At 31.2% G+C, this 6,104-nt stretch overlaps 1 pseudogene; it reads right to left on the bottom strand.

The window, feature by feature from the left end:
* Positions 1 to 1,091: 1,091 nt before the first annotated feature.
* LOC120131655 lies at positions 1,092 to 3,942 on the bottom strand (annotated as a pseudogene).
* Positions 3,943 to 6,104: the final 2,162 nt, after the last annotated feature.

Genomic DNA, 6,104 nt, shown 5'->3' with positions numbered 1-6,104 from the left:
CAAAGTCTGAAACCGTCTACATGCTTGCCACGTGGAGACGTGTTTGGAATACTAATTTGGCTTTTTAAACTTTAATAAATTAAAAAATAGTCAGCCAATAGTGAAGTCAAATGAAAAGAGCAATTTTGTGTACCCTAGCAACGTATGGACTTGACTTGAGGGTGGTTCTTATGTCATGTTTAAATTAACGAGGTAAGCCATTTTAATGCAGTTCAAAATTTCAAACTGAGAAACATTGATTTTTGTTGGATGTCAACTGTGAAGACCCATCAAATGTAGAAAACACAGCAATTTAACGTTTTATTTGGATCATCTGACAACTTTTCTGCCGTCAGAATTTGGAATGTAGCAGTCATTCTCGTTAATTGTTTCCATGAATCAAGATTTGGGTTTAATTATACCACAATCCCTGTCTCTTTTCTAACTTTTAAAATATTTAGGGTAAAGTACAAAATCGTCACTAAACTAATCTAAAATGATTTTTTAGTCGTGAAGTTTTAGAAGATACAGCATGATCATTAAACTTACCAAAATATTGTACCATGATCATTGCATGTTATAAGATAATGATAACTTTTAATAAGTGTGAAGACTAATTTATAAAAATTTGATAAGTTTAATGATCATTTTATAATAATTTGATAAAATTTAATGAATATTTTATAATCATTTAAAAAACTTAATGGCTGTTTTATAATTTTTAAAATTTAAATAAAAAAACATTTTAATATTATTTAATGACCAATTATATACTTTATTCTGAAATTTAATTCTTTCATTTTTTATCTTCATAAAATTAAAGACTAACATAACACAAATAATAAACTTCTGTTATATCTAAATATGTAACACCTTAGGTTTGATTTCAAAGGTCTTGTAAAGTATAGCTATTGGAAAAACAAATAAACTTTTAGGAATATTCAATTTTGTGCTAGTAATTGTATGTTTTGTTAGAGTTGAGTAAAAAAAATTGAAAAGTGTTGATATAATAAATTGGAAGTAAAAATCAGTTTAGATGTAAAAATTAAAGTAGTCTAAATTCTAAGCTCAGCATCTTAATTATGCATCGTTTCAGGTTCTACATACTCGAATCAATAAAACATATAGTATCTGCTTATACAAATTTATCAAATGTTTTTACCATACTTCGCTCGAATAAGCTTTGATAAAGGAACATCCTCAACCAGACAACAATAGACACGTCAAAAAAAACCTGGGTATAACTCAGAAAACAACTCAAATGTCTTCGAGCTACTGCATGAACATGTCAAACCACTCTTTCCTGCGACAAATATTGAACTTCATGCTCATATCATTTAAACCCAAGGAGCAGCCCATGTCAATATGCGAGCTAAAAGATCAGCCACCAAGCCAATTACAAATTCAAAAGAAGTCTCCGGAGATTAGACGAATTAAGTATTAGCTTCCTTAGTTGTTCTTGATTCCAAGAAGCTTCATGGCCAACTCCCAGGTGACGATTGAAGCTGCATTAGCTGGAAAAGCCCTCGCAATAGTAGGACCAAGCCCTGCATAGCATCCTCTGAGTCCAGCCCTCCGGTAAATCTACAAGGCAAGGAAACAATTAGAACGTCATCCTTTTCTTTTAATATCGTTTTGATCTTCATATAAAGCCTCCACCATTCTGCTATCCATCTTCTTGTGCCACAAAAGGTGGATTCTGACACCATAATATACAGGGAGGGAATCAGATTGTCTCACCGAATTTAAAACTTGAAAAGGATTTGTTGAATAGCTTCTATATGGAGCAGTCTGGATAATGATTTTTGCCACATCCAAAGGTAAAACAGTTGACCAGAACTAGAAAGAAAAGAATAAAACTAGATTAAACAGACCATATTGTAACTAAACTGAAAAAACAAAATGCAAGGATGTCAGAACACTTACAGCTACACCACCCAGACCACCACTCAAAATTCCAATTTCCATATCAACCAAACTACTATGGTCAGATGAACCAGTTTTCAGCTGTAAGTGCATATAATAACGGACATATTCATACACTAAAAAAGACTGCATTTCCAACAGATTCCCTTAAAAATGTTGCAGATCCACCACGAAAGGCACCTGTAACCTGAAAGGTGTTCCATTAGTTTAATTTCATGTATGAATTAAGTTGCCAAAAAGCAGAGTATTTCTCACCCCGTCACTTTTTGTGGTTTTTAGTGCACAATCAATGGAACTGCTGTAGCCACTACACTTTGGAACCAATGAGTCAGTGCCTTGAATTTGCATCCTACACTGGAGAAGCCCATTGTCACAAGCATACTTTTGGGGAAAAGAGAATAATGATCAATTATCATAGAGCAAGTAATTTCAGAACATAAAAACTAATTCATACCTTCACTAGCTCCGATGGACATAGAACAAGACTGATAATAGCTCCACCAAAAGCAGCAGAAGGAATTATTACTTGGGGCTGTGGCCTGCTACTCTGAACTCCTCCCTTCATTAGCAAAAAAATAAAAAAAATAATTAGAAACATTACAATGTGTTGGAAACATGTTATTAAGGAAACAGGTATATCGCCTCCAATTCTCTTTATAACAAACCAGCAGTAACTTTTTGTTTGCGAATAAATGCCAAAAAGAAGCGAACTTTCAAAAGCCATTCCATCAAAATATGGTGTTGCCCCTGTATAAAGTCCTCTGACCTGCAGAGGCTAACCATGAGTTCTCCAGCAAAATCAAATATGTCAAATGTAAGGGAAACGGTAATAATCATTTATAAAATATGGTAAGATTTATGGATTGTTATAGGATTATACTGTCGCAACAATTGAACTGGTGATTCACATTCCACAAACTACCTTGTATGTGCTTTAGGATCCTCTCCACTTATATAGTGACCAATACCATGGTTTTAGAATCACAGCTGTAGATACTGAGGAAGTCTTAAGAGTTTTTTTATTTTTTACCCCTTTGGACATATACAACTTGCAAGAAATTCTCTCTATCTTCACAAATTCCTGGATAACTTCATTAAATTTGTCCAGTATTTCCATTATCAACAATTTTTAGATTTTAGGAAAATAGCATACATGATCCGGTGTAGGAATTAACATGAAAGAAAATAAGCTTCTCTGCACAAAATGTTGAAATCTGAGAGAGTTGAACATTTATATCTTTATATCCTACTGATTCATTTTGCACTTTGAACAGCAAGCAACCATATAAAAAAAATAAACTGGAGGTATTCAAGTTCAAAAAGTTATAAAAAGAAAAACATGATCTCTTTCCACCGCAGTATTTCTTTAGATATTCAATAATGATCTAATTCTCACCAAAGAACAAATCTACGAACAGGGTTCTAGATAGGGAAAGGAAAATAAACAAGGATCAAGAAGCATACCCCTTAAGATGCAAGAATCCTAGCAGTGCAATGCAAGCCATTCCTATATGTAATCCCATGCACTGTAGTATTGTGTTTCTGCAACTTAACCTGACCAAGCCACAGTAAATAATAAAAGAAATTTAGTGATTGTAGCATTGCCAAGAAAACCAGGAAGCAAGGAAATGAAGCTTAGGTTAAAAGAATCTAATTAACATTTACATGTTCCCAAAGAGGAACTTTTCCGATCTTGAAATTCGATTATTGACCCACATTCCTGGAAATGCTAACCACCTGGTTAAATTGTTAATTGTTACAAGTTAACAAATATAATTCTTGAAATTCTGTCGGGCCCATACTAAAAGAGCTTTAATTTTTGAAATAAAAAGCAACAGAATCAGCAATAACTTATACCTTCACAGTATCCAAGGGGTGACCGATGATAACGGTGGCGACACCAGCGAACAAGCCAGCCACGTACTGTTTGTAACCGGAAGGTTTTAAACTCTCTTCCATCGGTGTTTTGATAAATCTCTTGAACCCTTTGTTAGTATCAAAGTAAAAGGAAATAGGAGATTTGGTCATCTCCGCGTCACACTGTAGAGTGAGAGGTAGTGGGAATTTCCCCGCAAATTCTCAAGCTTTTTTGGGTTGGGTAATCTCCGCCTTTTTACTAAAATATCACCCTTAAAATATATTTTATAAATTAACACCATTCCATATTTATGACTTGTTATTTTTGACGTAGAAAATTTTGACGTACGACAGTCTTAATATATAGTTAAGGAAAGATGTTATCAGAAATGTTATTATTATTTTTAATATTTTTGATAAAAATTTATCTAAAATATTATTTTTTTATCTAAAATATTAATATTTTTTAATATTTCCTGTAAAGTGTTCAATATTAATATTTTCAGTAGAAAAATAATATTTTAGGTAGTGATTTACCAGATATGTTAACAAACCCAGTAAAGCGCCCAATAATAATATTTTAGATAGAAATAATAATGTTTTATGTAATTTTTATAAAAAATGTTAAAAAAATAATAACATTTTCGATAACGATTTTCCTTAATTGTATATTATGCTACCGCATGTAAGACTTCCCTTTTGACATACCTTAAAATTGTTTAAAGAATGTGTTATTGAAGTACCTTAAAATCGAAATTCATTAGCAAGTCAGTCTTAATATTTTAGATATTTTTTCATTATTTATTGATGTAAAATATGTGCTATTGAAGTACCTTAAAATCGAAATTCATTAGCAAGTCAGTCTTAATATTTTAGATATTTTTTCATTATTTATTGATGTAAAATTAGTTTATTTATGATTAACGGGTTATTTTTATCCTTATAATAGACTAAATTTATTATTTTTAGTCATATGATATTTTCGCATCAATTTAGATCTCGAAGTTATTTAATTGTATCAATATTTAAGTATCAATATTTAAAATATTACATTGTTGTTTAAGAATTTAAGTCAGGAGTTAAGGTTTAAGATTTAGGATTTTAAGTTAGATTTAAAGTTTAGGTTTTAGGGTTTTTTGTTATAAAAAAATTAGGTCACAAGTGACTCGTCCAGTTCAGGGCAGATAATCTTAAGACTCAATAGGAATTTACATATTGTCCACCAAGAGTGACAGTGGTAAGATTCGACCTTGGCCTTACAATCTCAAATTTATGAATTCTAACCACTTGTGTCAACACTCATTGTCATGCTTTCGGGTTTAAGATGACATAATTAAATAATTTCGAGAGTCAAATTAATGCAATAACAAAAATAATTAATTAAATCTACCACAAAGTAGTCTTTAAATTTTTATTTATTGATTAATAATCAATTTATTAATGTTAACAAAAGTGTTCGACAATTTTTTTCTGGGACATAAGTGATCGATTTGTTTTATTGATCAATTGTTTTTTCTTTCTTTCTGTATTTTATAAGCCTTTTAGATCAATAAGTTGAAATCGTACCAAACTAGAATTTTAATTTATCTCAACAAACATTTTAAAGCTATAATTGTTATAATTTATTAATTAGTGCTATCAACGTTAACATGTCCCATTTTTTTAAAAGAATTATGAGTATTTTTCACTATTTATTTAACGCACGAATTAAATTACTTCAATTAAATAAATGATTGTTTTTTAAAAATGACTTCGAACATCAACTACTGTAAATTATTTGAATGGTTATTGTCAAATAGTTAAAAGTCTCTAAAACGTATACTACTATTTATAATCATCATATATTAATGAAAAACTATTCATTTAATACTTTGGTAAATTACACCGTTCCTCACTGTACTATACTCTCTCACCTATTTTCCTCGCCCAACTTTCAATTTTCTATTTTGTTCACTGAACTTTACATATTGAATTATTTTGCTCTCTCTGCTATTAACTTTTTAACGGTGTTATGACGTGGCACAAGAATCAAAATGACATTGTTTTGAAAAACTCAAATATATTCTAAAATGACGTCGTTTTGGTGAGTAAAATATGAGTTAGAGTAAAGTTTTATGACTCATGGTGTAATTTACCCTTTTTCCTTCTATTCTCCATTTTCTCTCCACCACGTCATTTTCATTCAGGCCAATGTCAACCGTCGTAGATGGTGGTCGTTTGGTCCCAAAATGGGATGAGTCGGTTAGTCTCGACCCCTGAGTCTGAATTTAGCGGTTGTTTTATCAGAAAATGTCCTAAAACCTGTGAATTTGGACTGAAACGTTTTGGTTTTCTCACTTTCA

Source organism: Hibiscus syriacus, unplaced genomic scaffold (assembly GCF_006381635.1).
Source record: "Hibiscus syriacus cultivar Baekdansim isolate YM2019G1 unplaced genomic scaffold, ASM638163v2 tig00110556_pilon, whole genome shotgun sequence".
Taxonomy (NCBI): Eukaryota; Viridiplantae; Streptophyta; class Magnoliopsida; order Malvales; family Malvaceae; genus Hibiscus; species Hibiscus syriacus.
Note: the sequence above shows the minus strand (reverse complement) of the source record. Positions and strands in the feature narration are given on the sequence as shown.